Source organism: Staurois parvus, unplaced genomic scaffold (assembly GCF_062004578.1).
Source record: "Staurois parvus isolate SC_StPar_1 unplaced genomic scaffold, SC_StPar_1.0 ptg000217l, whole genome shotgun sequence".
NCBI lineage: Eukaryota > Metazoa > Chordata > Amphibia > Anura > Ranidae > Staurois > Staurois parvus.
Window position 1 is genome coordinate 4,158,012 of NW_028318013.1, and position 19,061 is coordinate 4,177,072.

The 19,061-nt window shown below is 43.2% G+C and overlaps 1 long non-coding RNA gene across 2 annotated transcripts in view; it reads left to right on the plus strand.

Annotated features, from left to right (window-relative positions):
• The first annotated feature begins 3,540 nt into the window (after nucleotides 1-3,540).
• LOC149460922 (uncharacterized) overlaps nucleotides 3,541-19,061 on the plus strand; it is a 49,386-nt gene continuing 33,865 nt past the window's right edge. Inside the window, exons 1-2 of one of the 2 annotated variants that reach the window (XR_016312996.1) lie at nucleotides 3,541-3,701; nucleotides 7,292-7,536. This is a non-coding gene — a long non-coding RNA (uncharacterized LOC149460922). The remainder of the gene's footprint in view (nucleotides 3,702-7,291; nucleotides 7,537-19,061) is intronic. The other variant, XR_016312997.1, reaches the window with a different exon arrangement.

Here is a 19,061-nt window from a genome sequence, read left to right on the forward strand (position 1 = left end):
AATGCCACTCACATACAGTAGATACAGGGTTTACAGAACCCAATACAAGAATTTAAGGAAACTGGGTAAAAAAGATGGTGGCTTTTTCACGGGAAGTGACGTCACACGCTTCCGTCCTACTCATTGCATCACTAGTCACATGACTTCCTCAGAGATAGGAAGCAAGAGACATATAGGCAATGATGACTAACAAGTAACCAAAAGAAACAATACAATAGTGGTGTCCATTTTTGTGTAGACCAACCAATATACTTAATAGGGAAAGAATAAACATGCATGAAGTGGCAAAAATTATTTTAAAAAAGTGATATATTTATCATTTTACCTGGTTACTTTTTAAGAACATTTTCACTTTGCAAAGAATTCTCCCTTAGCCTAGTGAATATAGTGAGCAGTCATTTCTTAAAAAATACTCAATCATCTGCAGGGAGATTAAAAAGGAAATCAACCATTTCCCGACCACCCTATAGCAGAAATACAAGTGATTATGCATTTCCGAATGGGGGCACACACACGTGCCCTACCCACGCCACCATTCGTGCCCGTAGCTGTCAGTCACCAGGTCCCAGCCGGTGATTACTTGCCGGCATCTGGTGATAGCGGAGTATCTCCATTGGGGAGGAGAACTGTTTGCAAACAAAAACAGTGTAACTCCCTGTCAGCTCGTGCACACTGCTTTGGATGGCTGTGCACAACATAGCCATGCAAAGCAGTATGCTTACAGTGAAGCACACGGACACAGCACATCAGCACATAGTAAACTGCACACAGTTAACCTTTCAAACTCCCCTCATGTTAACCCTTTCCTGCCCAGTGCCATTTGTACATTGTCAGTGCTTTTTCTTTAGCCTTATCACTGTAATGGTATCACTGGAGATGTCAGTGACGCCAAATCAGTTCCCCTCAGTGCCAGAATGCCCACCGCAGTCCCACAGTCCCGCTATAAGTCGCTGATCGCCGCCATTACTAGTAAAAAAAACATAAAAAAAACCTGTATATATACTGCCATTTGTACATGCTATAACTTTCATTTAAACCAATTAATTTACACGTATTGGGATTTTTTTTTTAACAAACACATGTAGCAGAATATATTTTGGCCTAAATTTATGACGAAATTAGATTTTTTAAATTTGTTTACTGGACATCTTTAATAGCAAAATGTAAAAAATCTTGTTTTTTTCTCAAAATTGTCGGTATTTTTTTTTATAGCGCAAAAGATAAAAAAAAAAACAAAAACACACAGGCGATCAAATACCACTGAACGAAAGCTCAATTCGTGGGGAAAAAAAGGATGCAAATTTCATTTGGGTGCAGCATTGCATGACTGCGCAATTGTCAGTTAAAATAATGCAGTGCCTTAAAGCAAAAAAAGGCCCGGTCAGGAAGGGGGTAAATCCTCTGGAGGGCAAGTGTTTTTTTTTTTAAAAAAAACATGCAGTATTTTTGCTTGCACATGATTGGATGGCAGAAATTCACTTCACTAAACTAAGGCTGCCTGTCATGTAAAAACTCTGCAGCCAGCATCTTCCTTCAAACCCTGCTCCTCTCCCCCTTCTGTAGATCACTTGGCTCTTACTGCACATTCTTCACTATCAAAATGACAGTTAGGACTTGTTATAAAGGAGCCACAGGAGCATGTAAAAAACTGCTCAGATGTGATTTAGAATAAAATGCAAAGTAACATTATTAATTTGTATTTATGTAGTTTCATTCATATGATGACTAAATGAGTTTCATTTTATTGCATATTATGTCTGTTGAAGCAAATTTACAGGTAAAAAAAACAAAAAATAAAATGTGTTCCCATTTACCCCCTTGTTAATCCTAAGCAGCCCTAATTAACTCCTACCGTATCTCCTGCTGTAAATTATCTGTGGTTTCTTTTAAACCAATACTATTTAAACTTTTTTTCATTTCACTTGCCTCATGTGCTGTGGCTGTCTGAATACTATAACCATCTAAACTAAAAAAAATCCAGCCAGGAATGACTAGCATTTGAGAGACATCTTCAGCTAACTGAGCACATATTTATTAGGTATGGAAAGTGCAGAGATTAGTCATGATCAGGGCAGGATATAGCCTATCTAATGTGGGGGTGCAGAGAAAAATTTCAGGGGAGCAGAGGATGGAAGGTCATCAGGGCAGTGTACAGGGGGTCAGTACGGCAGAGTATGAGGTTAGCAGTTTATAGAGCAGTTTACAGTGGTCAGCAGGGTGGAGGAAAGGGGTCAGTAGTGTCAGGGCAGGAGCCGAGGAAAGGACAGGCTGGCCTAACAATGTAACGCACTAGCTGACGACAACCACCACCCACAGACCGAAGTCCCTCAGGGCGCGGAGTGTAAGTCCCAGGCTGCCCTTCACCAGGGCCCCTGATGGTGGGGATGGACTTGACGCAGCCAGGAACCAGGTCGCGGCCCCCGAGACACCTCAGCTGCGGTAATGGCCGCCGCCAATGGTGTGTAGCTGGTGGAAGAAACAAAAGAGTAGTCAGACAAGCCGGGGTCAACAACAACAGGACAAAACAGTACAGGACAGCAGACGAGAATCACAGGTCACAAGCCGGGTTCAGCAACAGAGGGTCAGATCAAAGGAGAATACAAAGAATAGTCAAGTCACAAGCCGAATCAGAATACCAGGAGAGTCACGAGAGTCAGAACAGAGTAATAGTAACACAAAGACACAAGACACAAGTGCAAAGAGCATGTGCGGGTCACAGGCTTATATGTCATCAGCCACGCCCCTCTGGGGGGTGGACCTCAGAGACCTGAAGGCATAAAAAGGATTCCCATCATGCACAGCAGAATCCAAGATGGACGCCAGCACATGGAGTAACATAACCTCAGGGAAAAGGTAGGACCTTGACAAGTAGTAAGTGATGTAGAGTTCAAAGGTTAGTAGTAGATGAGGCAGTGAACAAATTTTGCCCAACAGTGAGAGGAGCTTGACTGGGACTGATTAAACAGAATCTGTGCCTAGCCACTGTGTACTTTGCACACATATGCTACAGTTCTTGTACCTATTAAATACAAAACACTCACAAGTGGCAGTCTTACAGATACACAAACCTCAGAATGAAGGATCATTTTTAAAATGTAAATGTTTTGCATCACATATGCTTTTCTGCTCACTAAAAGTGACTACTTTGTCTGAGCATACCTTAACCGCCTCCCACCTGCCATATAAGGTAATGACGGGCGCAAGGCGGTTCTCTCGTTCTGGGAGGACGTCCTCCCACTCTAACCGCATGAGCGCAGCTCCTGGAGCAGCGATCGGTGGAGCACTGTGTCCCTCGGACACAGCGGATCACCGATCAATGGAAAGAGACAAAGATATCAGCTCGGTCATGTGATCAGCTGTGTCCAATCTCAGCTGTTCACATGTAAATAGGGTGTAGCAGGCTCCTTGTACAAGAGGATTCAGAAGGAATCACATGTTCAGCAGTCAGTCCCTCCTCTCTCTCCCCTATTTGTAAAACCTGGGCATTCTGCCAAGTTCATGACTCATCCACTACACAGCAAAGAACATTGGGAAGGGGAAGAAGCAGGAAGTGAAGGGGAGAACAGAGAGACACGAGGCTGGAGAAAAGACAGGGACATGTGGAGCCCGTCCAAGGAGAGGAGGAGGCACTACAGCACCCAGCGCGGATAGAGGGACCCTGCTGTGTGTTCAGAGTCTGGTGAGCTGTCCCACTGGAGAGAGTAAGACACACCATTTACACTTTGCATATAGACTGGGACATCCGCACCCCACTGCTGGGATCTCACCCATCCGGGGCCCTGTGTAAGCCACAGATCCCCCTGCCTGCTTTGCCCCTCACCACCAGTGTAATTGAGACTGTCTGCCCCGGGGACTGACACATACTGGGAGATTGCATCCTGCGACTACCCCTGGTCTTGGGGTGCTTTGTGTTGCCTTTAGACACTGAGGTTGGACCCTCTCAGCCCAGAAACCTAGTGAAATTGGATGTAACCCACACCAGCTGAAACTCCAAAGAAGCCTTCAGCTGCTATTTACTTCATTGTAAGGACTAAACGTGCACCAACTAGAGCTCCACTGTTACAAGGACTAGAGTGGGGGAATCTGGCTTAGTAGCCTTATTAGAGGTACCTCTTTATTGCATTCTGTTCTGACTCTGAGGTGATTTTTGGCTAACGCCCCTCAGAAGCAGAATCATACACCGGTGTGAGTAATACATTTCATTGATAGAGTATAAGTAAGTTTATTTGTTTGATATCAGTTGTATTCTGCTTAAAGTGCAACTCTGCCATCCAGAGACTTTTGGCTGTGAAGCCCTCTAGTGGCAGACCAAATTTACTGCATTGCATAAAAGAAGAAAAGTAAGTTTTGAAGTTGAAAGGGGAACCCCACCCCTCTACACTGCATTTCATTCTCCATAAAATTGTTCTTGTTTCATTTAACCCTCTGTCAGCAAATTTCTTGGCGGGGTATTTGCTATTCATTACCAGTTGTGCCAGAGGGATTGGGTTTGCTTAGGGTTGGATCTATTGAGCGCAGGACCCATAATATATTCCAGCTTGTCCCAAGGGGCAGTGCTACAAGGGAGATGCTGGTTATCTGCATTTCTCTCCTCACGAGTTGTCACGCTAACAGCTCGAGAGGAGAGCTGGTAATCAGCATCCCTCAGAGGGGACATGTACACTGATCATCAGGGCACTGATGATCCGTGTGCCCTGATGATCAGTGTAGCCCCAGCAGTGCCACCTGTCAGTACCCATCAATGCCACCTGCCAGTGCCCATCAGTGGCACATCAATGCCACATAGTACCCATCTGAGCTTCCTTTCAGTGTCACCTATCAGTGCCAGTCAGTGCCACCTAACAATGCCAGTCAGTGCCACCTATCAGTGCTGCCAATTAGTACCGCCTATCAGTACTGCCTAACAGTGCCAGTCAGTGCCGCCTATCAGTGCCATATATGAGTGCTGTCTTTCAGTGCCCATCAGTGATGCATGTCAATGCCCATCAGTGCCACCTACTAGTAAAAATTTCATATGGGTACAGTGTTCCATGACCACGCAATTGCCATTCAAAGTGCGACAGCTCTGAAAGCTGAAAACTGGCCTGGGCAGGAAGGGGGTATAGGTGCCCTGTGGGTTAGTGGTTAAAGAAGAACTTCATTATAACTCCCTCCTCATTGGCCTACCTCATCGCAGGCTATCCCTTCTTCAGTTTTCATGAATGCTGCTGCCAGACTCATCCACCTTACTAGCCGTTCTGTATCTGCCACCCCTCTCTGCCAATCCCTCCACTGGCTTCCCGTTGCCCAATGGATAAAATTCAAAACACTAACAATAACATATAAAGCCATTTATAACTCTGCCCCAAATTACATCAGCAATCTTGTCTCTAAATATCACCCAAACCGTACTCTCCACTCCTCGCAAGACCTCCTACTCTCTATCTCCCTTGTCTCCTCCTCCCATGCTCGTCTCCAGGACTTCTCCAGAGCTTCCCCATCCCTTGGAACTCTGTACCCCAATTTATCAGACTATCGCCTACTCTGCTCACTTTTAGTCGATCTCTGAAAACCTATCTCTTCAGGGAAGCCTATCCTGCCCTCAGCTAATACTGGAATCTTCTACTCTTCCAACCAGTCCACCCCCCACAGTTACTACCTCTTGTACCACTAACCCCTCCCTCCTAGATTGTAAGCTCCAAGGAGCAGGACCCTCAAATCCCTCTTGTATTGAACTGTATTGTTGCTGTATTGTCTCCAGATATATTGTAAAGCGCTGAGCTAACTGTAGGCGCTATATAAATCCTGTATAATAATAATAATAATAATAATTAAAACCAGCAACTGTTGGGACAGTGAACACTTTGGTCAGGAATATGTAATGTACAACATAATGTATAGAGTGCAGGGGTCACGAGTAAGTAACATCAAAACAACATTTATAGTGCAGCATCAGGACAAGCCCACCTGTTCACATCAGATTCCCTCCTTACATCAAGAATCACAAATCAAAGTATTCACTCAGAGTTCCCTCCCTTCTCCTTACCATCAGGGTCCCCGGAGCCCCTCCCAACATCAATGTCCCCAGAGTCACACTCCCAGCATCAGGGTCCTTAATGTCCCCACCTCACATAGGGGTCCCAGGGGTTCCTCAGCCTTACCTCAGGGTCCCCAAAACCACCCACCTTACAATAGCATCCCCAGAGTCACCTCACTATGTCAGAGTCTCCAGAGTCACCCTCTCTTACATAAGAGTCCCCAGAGCCCCCCCTTAAATCAGGGTCCCTAGAGTCACTCCCTTAAAGGAGGGTTCCCAGAGTTTCCCTAGTTACATAAGGTACCCAGAGTCCCCCCTTTACATCAGGGTCCCTAGTGCCATTCTTGAATTAAAGGCAACAAAAATACCAGATAAAAGGAAGGGGGTGCTTCTAAAGTTGGCCATAGACAGATTGCAATTCATCTGGTTCCTGCTGAAATGTATGAATTTTGATCCATCTATGGGCAGGCTGGTTAAACAGAAGTTGATCTGCCAATAGTCAAGCCTGTTGGGTTTTGGCTTACAATTATTGCCGACGGCTATAGTCAGCAGCAGTAATCGTATTTTGACGGAGGGGGAAACCTGCTTCAACCCCTGGTTGAAGGAAAGAAAATTGCTTAGGCGAGCCATAGATGATTTGATTTTCTTGCAGGAAAGAAAATTACTGATTCACTAACTCAACACAATCAGTGTTGATGTTGGAAACCCTCCCACAGCTCTATTGTGTTCTTCCAGCAGGATTGGCTAGATTATTACATAGACAAAAGGATGTCATCATTTATATTTATCATCAAGTGAAAGAGTGAGGTGGCATAACCGCCAAAACAGGATCATCTTGGGTACAACCAGCCTGTCCACAGATGGATCGAATCTCTGCCGGTCTCTGCTGAACCAGCTGAGATTCAATCCACCTATGGTTTACTTTAATGCGTGGCTAGCCTATGAGTAGCCAAGCAAATGAATGCACAGAAAAAAAGGGTTAAACAAAAGTAAACCAACTTACCTGATAACAGAACTTTCATTACACACAGTTTATTTACTGCTGGGCCGACTCTCTATGCAGTTAAGACTGACAGGTCCTGCAAGCAGAAATGAACGATCACTGCACATTCTGACTTAGCCTTATCTAATACCAGAATGACTGTCAGTGTGTGCAGTTCAGCATCGGAGATCCTGACAGTAAACAAGACTGTGTGTGCAGTGAAAGTTCTGTGCAAAGGTAAAATGATTTACTTCAATGCAACACTTTATTGCCATGCATTTGTCTTCTTTTAGAAGAAGAGGAAGGGAGCTGCTGAATCACCCACTGCACCACTGCCTCTCTCCACTGCACTGCCCGGGAGCAGGAGTCCAGAAGCTGGCCACAGAGTCCCATGTTGAAGATGGAACACCAGTTTTGTGTTTGAGCACTCTAACAAATCTGCCAAATAAAGTAAAGATGTGGGGAAAGCAAAATTTGAAGTTGTATTTGAAGATTTTACTGCTGCTCTATCAACTGGCAGACCAACACTTCTACAGAGGTGAGGCAGGTATTACAGGCAACTGTGGTGACAACTGTGTCTTATCTATGCTTCTGTAACACCCTGCAGGTTAGATAGATAGGATTTTTTGTTAGATAAAGACTGAGTAGCAGCCTGGGAAGCATCAGCCTGGGAGTGAGGCAGGAGTTCACCTCAGGATAGGCTGGGAGGTTCTACAGGTCAGGGCTTCTGGAGCCCTCCCAGCTTTCCAGAAACTAGAGAACTTTCTGAAACAGGGGAGGAGGAGTGGATGAAGCCTAGATCTGCATGTTTAGGGGACCTTAGCCTCCCCTGACAGGAGGCTGGAAATGGTGACCAGAGCAACCCTCAAATACAATAGAGCAATAGGGAGAGGGGAGCCAGATGGAACATACATTGAGAGAAGGCTGGAGTGTAGAGTCTGGGAGGGGGTCCCAGGGAGAGGAGCCTACGTATAGGCTGGTTGCTGGACATGAGGATCTCCACTACCCAAAGTCTCCTACGGAGGATATCCTGAGCAGCAGGGAAGAAGCCAGCCCAGCGAAAGGCCTGAAAGCAGCTAGCAACCCACGACACTGACAGGACCAGACTTCAACACCTCCTGGGCCGGATGGGGGGAGAGGGTGGTAAGGTGCAATAACCAATTAATCTTCATCTGAGACTGCTTAACTGCAAGCTCTTGGAACCCCATTGCTCAGGGATACCCTCAGCACAGCTGGGTCATCCTGGGTCTAAGGAGGTTTCACCAAAAAAAGGCAGTGCTATATTATATTTATCTAGTCCACATTTTTTGTACATAGTTGCTAAGAAGCTTGTCCTCAAGTTCTGCAGTACCTTGGGCATCCCATATACCCCTAGACCCCATCCAAGTTGTTAACCCCTTAAAAAAAAAAAAAATAAAAACAAGTGTGGAAAAATGCATGTTAACTGGCCGTACAAAGCTTATGGGGACCCAATCAAAATCCAGCGGCCCTTGCTAGGGTAATGCTACACTTCTAAATAGTTTTCCCATCACCTGCTCTCCTGAGTACAAGCAGTTGTGCTGACACACAAGGGTAGGTTGGTGCAGAGCTTCCATGCTAATCAGTTGCCTCCGGTACAATGGCCATTCCTACTCTATATTAAAAGCATTGACAGCATCTCCATATACACAGAGTGCAGCAGACTCTCAATGTGATAGCAGACAAATCTTATAATTCAAACCAGGAGGGCTGCTCTGCAAGTGTAATCTGCACAGCGGGGCTGTCAGTGGAACAGTTGAGTTGGTATCCTTTAATAAACTATTATAATGTGTACAGTAAATTGTTAAGAAAAGGATTTTCCTTTTTTTTCCATGTTTACCTCTTAAAAAACGCTTAGATCTTATTAGTTTTAACTCCTTCATCTCTGTCTTCTCATCTATTTGTTTTGTGGATTTTATTCCTACTGTATATATTAATGAATATATATTATGCCCTCTTTCAGAGAGACAGGGTGATAAGGAAAGGTGGTGGTGTCTGTCTCTATGTGAAAAGTGATCTCAAAGTGAGTGTGAAAGAGCACAGTTGATGGAGAGTGTGATGAGGCAGAAGCATTATAGGTGGAGATGCACATGGGTGTGCGTACTACAAAAGGTAAACTTTGGATTTTGTTATAGGCCTCCCAGTGTTAATGAGGAGGTGGAGATTCAGCTCCCTCCTTGCACAGATAGAAATGGCTGCAAGGGCTGATACAGTGATAATAATAGGGGATTTTAACTACTTGCATATTGATTGGAGTAATGTCACTGCAGGAACAGTTTACCATAAAATTGTCTTGTAATAGGTTTATACAGTTTTGCCCTTAAAGTTTAGAGAGGCCCAGATTAGGAATGATGCTGTGCTGGACCTGGTAAACTCAAATCATGCAGAGCCTTTTACTAATGTTCATATAAAACCATCTGGGTAGGGGGGCGCATGCGCAGCCGGCTCTGGGATAACAGCTCTGTGAACAGAGCTCCGTATCCCCGCCAGCCATACCCAGCTTACACCGGACCCAGCGACATCACAGACCTGCCCCCGCACTGATAAGTGGACGCAGGTCTCCTCTGGATCACCAGGGAAAATGCCCAGATGCCGCAGATCACCAGGGAAGCCGGGAAAGCTGACGAGCCTTTTCCCAGCTCTCAGCCCCTGCAGCCAAGATAGCGCCGGCTCCCCACACCATGAGACCACACAGCAGGACTGCAGCAAGGAGCACACCACAGACCCCAGGCTCAAAGCATCCCTGTACCCTGGAGACCCTGTTGAGTCCTCTCTGACCCTGTCTCCCACCACAAGCAGCCCTGCTAAGTCCAGACCTAGGCTGGACACAGAAAATCCTCTTATCTCTCAGCCTTCCTATTCTGCACTTAATTCTGCTATATCTGCTCCATCCTTAATAGAACATTTTCCTGCTTCAGACCAACCTATCACTAAACTGTCTATGAAAAGTATGCTTCTCTCACTGCAACAAACTTTACATGATGACCTGACAACGATGCTATCCCAAATTTCATCCGCAGTACAACATGACAACCTTATCCGCCATATTGAAAGTAAAATGGGAGAAATGTTTGCCGCCCATAACGACCTCATAGATGCATACACCGACCAAGGCACCGACATAGAACAGATTAACCTTAAACTAGCGGATCTAGAAGACCGCTCAAGGCGGAACAACATCAAATTCCGCGGAATCCCAGAAACCATTAATTCGGACGCCATAGTACCGTACATACAAACATACATGAAAAACCTCATCCCCTCCTTATCAGATGTGGAACTCGCTATAGACCGTGCACACAGGTTACCTAAACCGTCGTTCCTATCGGCTGCAGTACCTAGGGACATACTGGCACGCATCCACTTCTACCATGTAAAAGAAAAAATTATGATTGCCACGAGAAACACTGCATCATTACCACCAGACCAAGCAAGTATAAACTTATTTGCAGATCTATCTAAAGCCACACTTCCCAACCGCAAGAAGCTTGTTACTATTACAAAAGCGTTGCGGAACCACGGAATTGGCTACCAATGGGGCTTCCCCACAAAACTCATTGTTAAACAACAAGGAAGGCTCTTTACGATTAAATCCCTTGAGGCAGGCATTGATCTCCTGAAAGCCTGGAATATCCTACCAGCAGAATCTCACCAACCCGCCTCCAACCATATACAGCACATGGAAGCTGAGTGGTCAGGATCCTGAGATCATCACCATCAACAACCACCCAACAAGCTGGGACTCTATCAACTACTAATGGCTGGCAGGCAGCTCCATTATGACCATCATTGAACCCCAAGTTGCTCGACAACATGACTTGCTACGCGAGTCATGTATGCTCCAATTCCCCCGTCACTCAGTAGCAATAAGTGCAACACATACCACTTGTATTTTCAACAAGTTTTTACCCCCTTTCCCTCCTTCCTCTACCAGTCGATCGTCTCAACCCCTCCTCACTCTAAATGCCGACCTACAAGATGGAACCTCCACACCAAACCAGCAACCGCATCCAGCACGATATCCCTTCTTTGTGGAAACTTCTCCAAAACGACAATACGATATGCCTTCACTCTGCATGACTCACGAAATACCTTCGCTACTCCGAATAACTCGCCTACATCCAGAACTATGATTAAAATCTCATACTTAAATGTCCGTGGCCTCAACTCGCCATTCAAAAGATCTCTACTACAAAAAGAGGCTCGCTCCTTGCAAGCTGATATCATATTCCTTCAGGAATCCAACTTTGCCACCAACAAAATCCCCAACTTCCGCATACACCATTTCTCACCAATCTTTATGGCAACCAACCCCAAAAAGAAAAACGGCGTCATCACGGCCATAAAAAGGCTCTCTCCAATACCACTACACTCAAAAGTCGCAGACCCACAGGTCGCTACCATATCCTGATATGCAAAATTAATGGAATTCTTTACACCCTGGTCAACATCTATGGTCCGAACACCAACCAATTGCAATTCTACAAAAAAATCAATTCCACAGTTTCTGCTCAAAAACAAGGCAGACTTATAGGAGGAGACTTCAACATCATCGGCAACCCTCTACTGGACTCTTCTTCTAGCAAACGCTCCTCCGAACAATCTCTTAACATCTTTCTACATAATAATGACTACTATGACATATAGCGCTGCCACCACAGTACGGAAAAAGACAACACCTACTATTCCTCCAATCAACTCTCATACTCCAGAATTGACTTTTTCATCATGGACAAGTGGACTCTGCAACACGCCACATCTGCCGAAATTGGTACCATACCTGGTCTGATCACGCTCCAATCTCCATCTCTTTAGATCACAATCAACACTCAACAATGCCCCGTATCTGGAGACTTAATGCTCTTTTATTGAAGAACCTGGACCACAAAAAAGCTATATTAGATGAACACAACATGTTTTTTGACATACAGTAAATGACTCTCCTGAAATATCGGTATCCACTTTATGATCTGCATATAAGGCATACATAACAGGTATCCTTATACAATTAAACTCCCGCACCTCCAAACAGAGAAACCGACAAATTGAGGAACTTCTCCTCTCAATTAAAACAAAAGAAGAATTAAAAAAAAAAAAAAACAAATTCTACAACACCCGCGAAACTCACCACTGACAGAAATACACATAGAACCCTCCTGCTCTACAAATATGACCTCAACCTTCAAAAAACAAAAACTACATTTTACTCCCTTATCAACAAAGCCAACTCCTTACTAATCAAAATGATTAAACAACGATGACTAAGAAATAAAATATCCACAATTTATCATCCATCCTCACGAACCTTAACCACAAACCCGCAAGATATAGCTAATGCCTTCGCGACCTACTACCAACAACTATATAACCTTAAAGATGACCCTAACACCATCCAACCAACACCTACGTCCATACAAGAATTCCTCCACACAATTAAACTCCCTCATCTTTCTTCAACCCAACTTGATGACCTATCAATACCGATCACTTCCACTGAAATAGAATCCGTCATTAAAACACTCCCCCTTAATAAGTCTCCAGGAAACGATGGCTATATAAACGAGTACTACAAACAATTTGCCCCTAACCTTTCACCATATCTGACCAGACTCTTTAACCACGCAGCCACCAACAGCACATTCCCCAAAGACAGGCTACAGTCGACAATAACCACAATACCAAAACCTGGCAAAGATCCACAACATGTCCAAAATTATAGACCGATTTCCTTACTTAACACAGATGTCAAGCTTTATGCAAAAATTATAGCGTGCAGACTACTCCCCTATCTTCCCACTTTAATACACCCAGACCAGGTGAGATTCATACCAGGCCGTCAGGCACCTGACACTACTAGAAGACTCATATCCCTCATCCATCACTTAGAGCAAACCAAACAACCGTCATTGCTTTTATCGTTAGACGCCAAAAAAGCATTCGACCGCATACACTGGCTATTTTTGCAAATGACTCTACAAAAATTTGGCATCACAGGTTGGATGTTAACAGCCATTTTGGCACTATACTCCCTCCCCTCAGCCAGAGTGTTAACAGACAGAACACTATCAGATCCCTTTGATATTACCAATGGCACCAGACAAGGCTGCCCTCTGTCTCCTATCATATTCGCACTACTCATTGAACCCCTAGCATCTAAACTTCGGGATGACCCAATGTTCACTGGCATACGGCACCTTAACACTGAGCACAAAATTAGCCTATTCACAGACGACATCATATTGATGATTACCAACCCACTCAAATCCCTCCAAACAATTCGTACCCATCTCCAGCAATATACGATAGTCTCCTATTATAAACTAAATGAGCCCAAATCCTCAATTTTAAACCTCCACACACCATATTTCACTCAACTATCCCATGCTAAACAATTCCCCTTCACGTGGGAAAAAAATACAATCCCATATCTGGGAATCAAACTCTCTGCTACAACAGACCAACTATTCAATTTGAACCATAAAAAATTACTTGAAACTATACCCAAGAATTTGCCAACCTTCGAACATCAGAATTATCTAAAATAGGCAGAGTAGCGACACTAAAAATGCTCATCCTACCAAAAATTCTTTATATCTTTCGCACTCTCCCTATACCAATCCCCAATACTTTCTTCTCCAAACTTCAATCGATATTTACCAGATTCTTATGGAATTCCAAAAAACCTCAATGTACCACCAATCTTCTAATCAGACCACCCTCCAAAGGAGGCGCTAGCCTACCACACCTCAAATCTTACTATAATGCCACTCTCATGGACCAAATTTATTTTTGGTGGCACCCAACCAGAGAAAAATCCTGGTCCATAATGGAAACCTCACCCTTCCTTCCACTTAAATCACAACATCTACTCTTAACCACAATATTCTCACAAACCACATATCACTTAAAGCACCCATGCATCCAAGCCACTCTTCAAGCTTGGAAAGATCTTTTATCCACAGATTACACAGACTCCAAACAACTCCATACCTCACTCAACATACTACACTCCATTACGCCCTCGTTAGATTTAACCCAGTGGGAAAAACGAAACATACATCACATATCAGATCTTTACAAAAATAACATCCTACACTCATTTCAATACCTCCACACTAAATTTAGCCTCCCGGCCGCTGAATAGTTCACCTACCTACGAATCATTCACTGCATCCGAACGAACAACATACCCCAAACCATAACAATCCCGGCTACAGCCTACACTTATCTTTCCAAACCGCATTACCCAAGTAAAGGCATCTCCACCTTCTACAAATATTTAACAGACCTACAATTTACCTTAAAATCTACCTCTTTATCCAATTGGGAAAAAACCCTAGCGGAAACCATCCCAACCCACTCATGGACTATTGCATTTAATTACACTTACAAATCCTCTCACTGCAGCTCACACTAGGAATCTTATTTGAAAATACTTCATCAATGGTACCTAACCCCTGCCAGACTTGCCATTTTCTATCCAAAACACTCCCCTTCCTGTTGGAGACAATGCAGGGACGTAGGTTCCACTCTTCACATACTTTGGTCTTGCAAATCTATTAAATCCTTTTGGAATAGCGTATTCCAACTAATAGCCGAAATCTCCAAAATAATGATAAACCCCAATCTGGCACTTGCACTCCTACATATCGGGATTAACAAATTCCCATATACCTCCCGTACCATCATGGTCCACATTCTTTTTCCCGCAAAACTAAACATAACCCGACTCTGGAATACCACCACAGTGGTGGTATTTGATCACCTGTGCGCTTTTTATTTTTGACGCTATAAACAAAAAAGATTTTGAGAAAAATGTTTGTTTTTTTTTTTAAAACAATATTTTCTCATTTCTGTCATACAAAATATCCAAAAAAACTAAAATATTGTCATACATTTAGGCCAAAATGTATTCTGCTACATGTTTTTGGTTGAAAAATCCCAATAAGTGTATTTTTATTGCTTTGTGTGAAAGTTATAGCGTAAACTATGGGATAGATAATGGAATTTACACAGCTTTTCCTTTCTGACTGCTCATCACATTTCTTGAGGTGCTAAAATACCAGGATAGTACAAACACCCTCAAATGATCCCTTTTCGGAAAGTAGACATCCTAAGCCAGTGGTTCTTAACCTGGGTTCGATCGAACCCCAGGGGTTCGGTGAGTCAGTCTCGGGGGTTCGGCGGAGGTGACCCACACCCGACTCATATGATTTGTGATGACATGCCCAGTGGTCGGCAAGCCGCGGCTCTTGTGTGCCGGGCGCCCGCTCCCCTCCCTCCTCTCGGGCGGCAGGGACTCAAATGCAATGATTGGCCAGTCTCGCTGCCACTCACATCCTGATAGCCAGTGATTGGCTGTCAGGATGTGTGTAGGCGGGGCAGCGTGACGAACGTGAGAGGAGCTAGGCTCCTCTCACAGTCCGCCCTGAAGACCGGAACGGCGCGGGAATACAGCGAGAGGAACGCGCGGAGCAAAGGTAAGTGAATTGACACGGGGGACTTGGGGACTTAATATGGGGGATGAATTAATATGGGGAATGAATTACTATAGGGGGGATGAATTACTATATGGGGGATGAATTACTATATGGGGGATGAATTATTATATGGGGGATGAATTACTATATGGGGGATGTATTACTATATGGGGGATGTATTACTATATGGGGGATGAATTACTATATGGGGGATGTATTACTATATGGGGGATGAATTACTATATGGGGGATGAATTACTATATGGGGGATGAATTACTATATGGGGGATGAATTACTATATGGGGGATGTATTACTATATGGGGGATGTATTACTATATGGGGGATGTATTACTATATGGGGGATGTATTACTATATGGGGGATGAATTACTATATGGGGGATGTATTACTATGGGGGATGAATTACTATATGGGGGATGAATTACTATATGGGGGATGAATTACTATATGGGGGATGTATTACTATATGGGGGATGTATTACTATATGGGGGATGAATTACTATATGGGGGATGAATTACTATGGGGGATGAATTACTATATGGGGGATGTATTACTATGGGGATGAATTACTATATGGGGGGATGAATTACTATGGGGGATGAATTACTATATGGGGGATGAATTACTATATGGGGAAGGAATTACTATATGGGGAAGGAATTACTATAGGGGGGATGAATTACTATATGGGGGATGAATTACTATATGGGGGATGAATTACTATATGGGGGGATGAATTACTATGGGGGATGAATTAGTATATGGGGGATGAATTAGTATATGGGGGATGAATTACTATGAGGGATGAATTACTATATGGGGGATGAATTACTATATGGGGGATGAATTACTATGGGGGATGAATTACTATATGGGGGATGAATTACTATATGGGGGATGAATTACTATGGGGGATGAATTTTCATACCGTTTGTTACAACATATCTTTGCGAGCAATCCTTTTCGAGGATGCTGGACATAAAGACGAAGAAAAGGCACAGACTTTGTTGCAAAAATGACATGAGAGTGGCACTTGCCAAGGTAATGCCGCGCATTTCTGAACTGGCCTCTGAAAGACAACAGCAGAAGTCACACTGATTTGCGGTAAATATTCATTATTTTGTTTTTGTGTGAAAATCATGTTTTAATGGTTTTGTTCTTTGTTCTTAATGGTTTTGTTCATTTTGTGCACCTATGTATAAATATATACCTATGTTTTGAATTTTAAAAATCATATTTTATTTTTCCAATTAAGAAGGGTTCGGTGAATGCGCATATGAAACTGGTGGGGTTCAGTACCTCCAAAAAGGTTAAGAACCACTGTCCTAAGCTATCTGCTGAGAGGCATATTGAGTCCATGGAAGATTTATTTTTTTCCATAAGTTTCCGGAAAATTATTTTTTTTTTTTACACAAAGTTGTCATTTAAGTGATTTATTTCTCACACAAGCCATGGGCATATGTGGAATTACACCCTAAAATACATTCTGCTACTTCTACTGAGTATGGGGATACCACGTGTGAGACTTTTTGGGAGCCTAGCCACATACAGGAGCCTGAAATCCAATGACCACTTTGAAAGCCTGAAGGTGCGTAACTTCCTCATTTCACTTCCTCACTACCTATCACAGTTTCGAAGGCCCTGAAATGCCAGGATAGCACCAACCCCCCCCCCCCCAAATGACCCCTTTTTGGAAGGTGGACACCCCAAGGAATTTAAAAAGAGGCATAGTGAGTATTCTATCTTGTTTCCATCCATTTAAATGCATGTGCCTCCATTGTGAGGACTATCAAGATTTATAGAGTTAGGACCACAGATACTCAGCGTGCCGTGATGTGGCTCTGTGGCTTACGTATGTATTTGCAAATGTGTGCTAACTAAACCCCTGTTTTTAAATTCATGTTCTTAGACAGGTTAATTTGGTTTTTGATAGTTGGCTAACTGGCTGGCAGTTTGAACTGGCTTTCTTATCCCCCTCTTTTTATAAGTTATACTTATCCATGTTCCTTGCCGACAATAGCCATTATTAGATTGGGGTAGGCTGGCAAGTTGAACTGGATAGTCCTAATTTTTACTTTGTGACGCCTTCCATGTTCACCGTTTAAAAAGCCAGTTATAGACCTGGGTAGGTGACCAGTTTTTTCTTTGTATGTTAATTTTGGAGGTTCAGTGGGTGCACTGGACACCCTGGCTGCCGTTGTGCTACATGCTGGGTGTCAGGTGCGCTCCCATGACCTTAATGAGGGGTGGGCTCCCTCAGGTTCACCTGCCCTTGTTTCTATCCATTTAAATGCATGTGCCTCCATTGTGAGGACTTTCAAGATTTATAGAGTTAGGACCACAGATACTCAGGGTGCCGTGATGCGGCTCTGTGGCTTACGTATTTGCAAATGTGTGCTATGTTCCTTGCCGACAATAGTGATTATTAGACTGGGGTAGGCTGGCAAGTTGAACTGGATAGTCCTATTTTTTACTTTGTGAACTTCCATGTTCACTGTTTAAAAAGCCAGTTATAGACCTGGGTAGGTGACCAGTTTTTCTTTGCCAGTTTTTTCTTTGTATAGTGAGTATTTTGCAGATCTAATTTTTTCTCACAAGCTTTTGAAATATAAAAAAAAAAAGAAAATATGTTTTGTTTTTTTTCTTCATTTTCCAAAAACTTGTGGCAACAAACGAGATCTGCAAAATGCTGATTATGCTTATCAAATTCCTTGGGGTGTCTACTTTCCAAAAAGTGGTTATTTTGGGGGGTTTGGTGCTATCCTGACATTTCAAGGCCTCTGAAACTGTGATAGGTAGTCAGGAAGTGTAATAAGGAAATAAAGCCCTTTAAAAGCCTGATGGTGCTTATTGGATTTTGGGGTCCTGTACTTGGCTAGACTGGCAAAACGTCTCTGACATGTGGTACCCCCATATGCGGGAGAAGTAGCAGAATGTATTTTGGGGAGTAGTTCCAAATATACCCATGGCATGTGTGAGCAGTAAATCATTTAAGTGACAATTTTGTGTAAAAAAAAAAACAACTTATTTTGTTTGTCATTTTCCAAAAACTTGTGGTAAAAAAATAAATTCTTCTATTGATTCAACATGGCTCTCAGCAAATAGTTTGGGGTGTCTACTTTCCAAAAAGGGGTTGTTTTGGGGGGTGGGGGCATTTTATGCCCAGCATTAGAAGTTTATGCCACACATCATTCACTCTTCTAACCACCTTAAGACCAAGCCTTTTCTGCCACTTTTTGTTCACATGAAAAAAATTAGTATTTTTTCCTAGGAAATTAATTTAAACCCCCAAACATTATATATTGTTTTAAAGCAAACACCCTAGTGAATAAAATGGTGGGTGCAGCAATTTTTTCTGTCACATAGTACTTGCGCAGTAATTTTTCAAATGCAAGTTTTTAAAAAATAAATACTTTTTTTCACTTTTAATGCACACATACACAATATATTGGCCAATTATTTGGTAAAATATAAAATTGATGGTATGCCGAGTAAATAGATACCAAACATGACATGCTTTAAAACTGTGCATGCCCTCTGC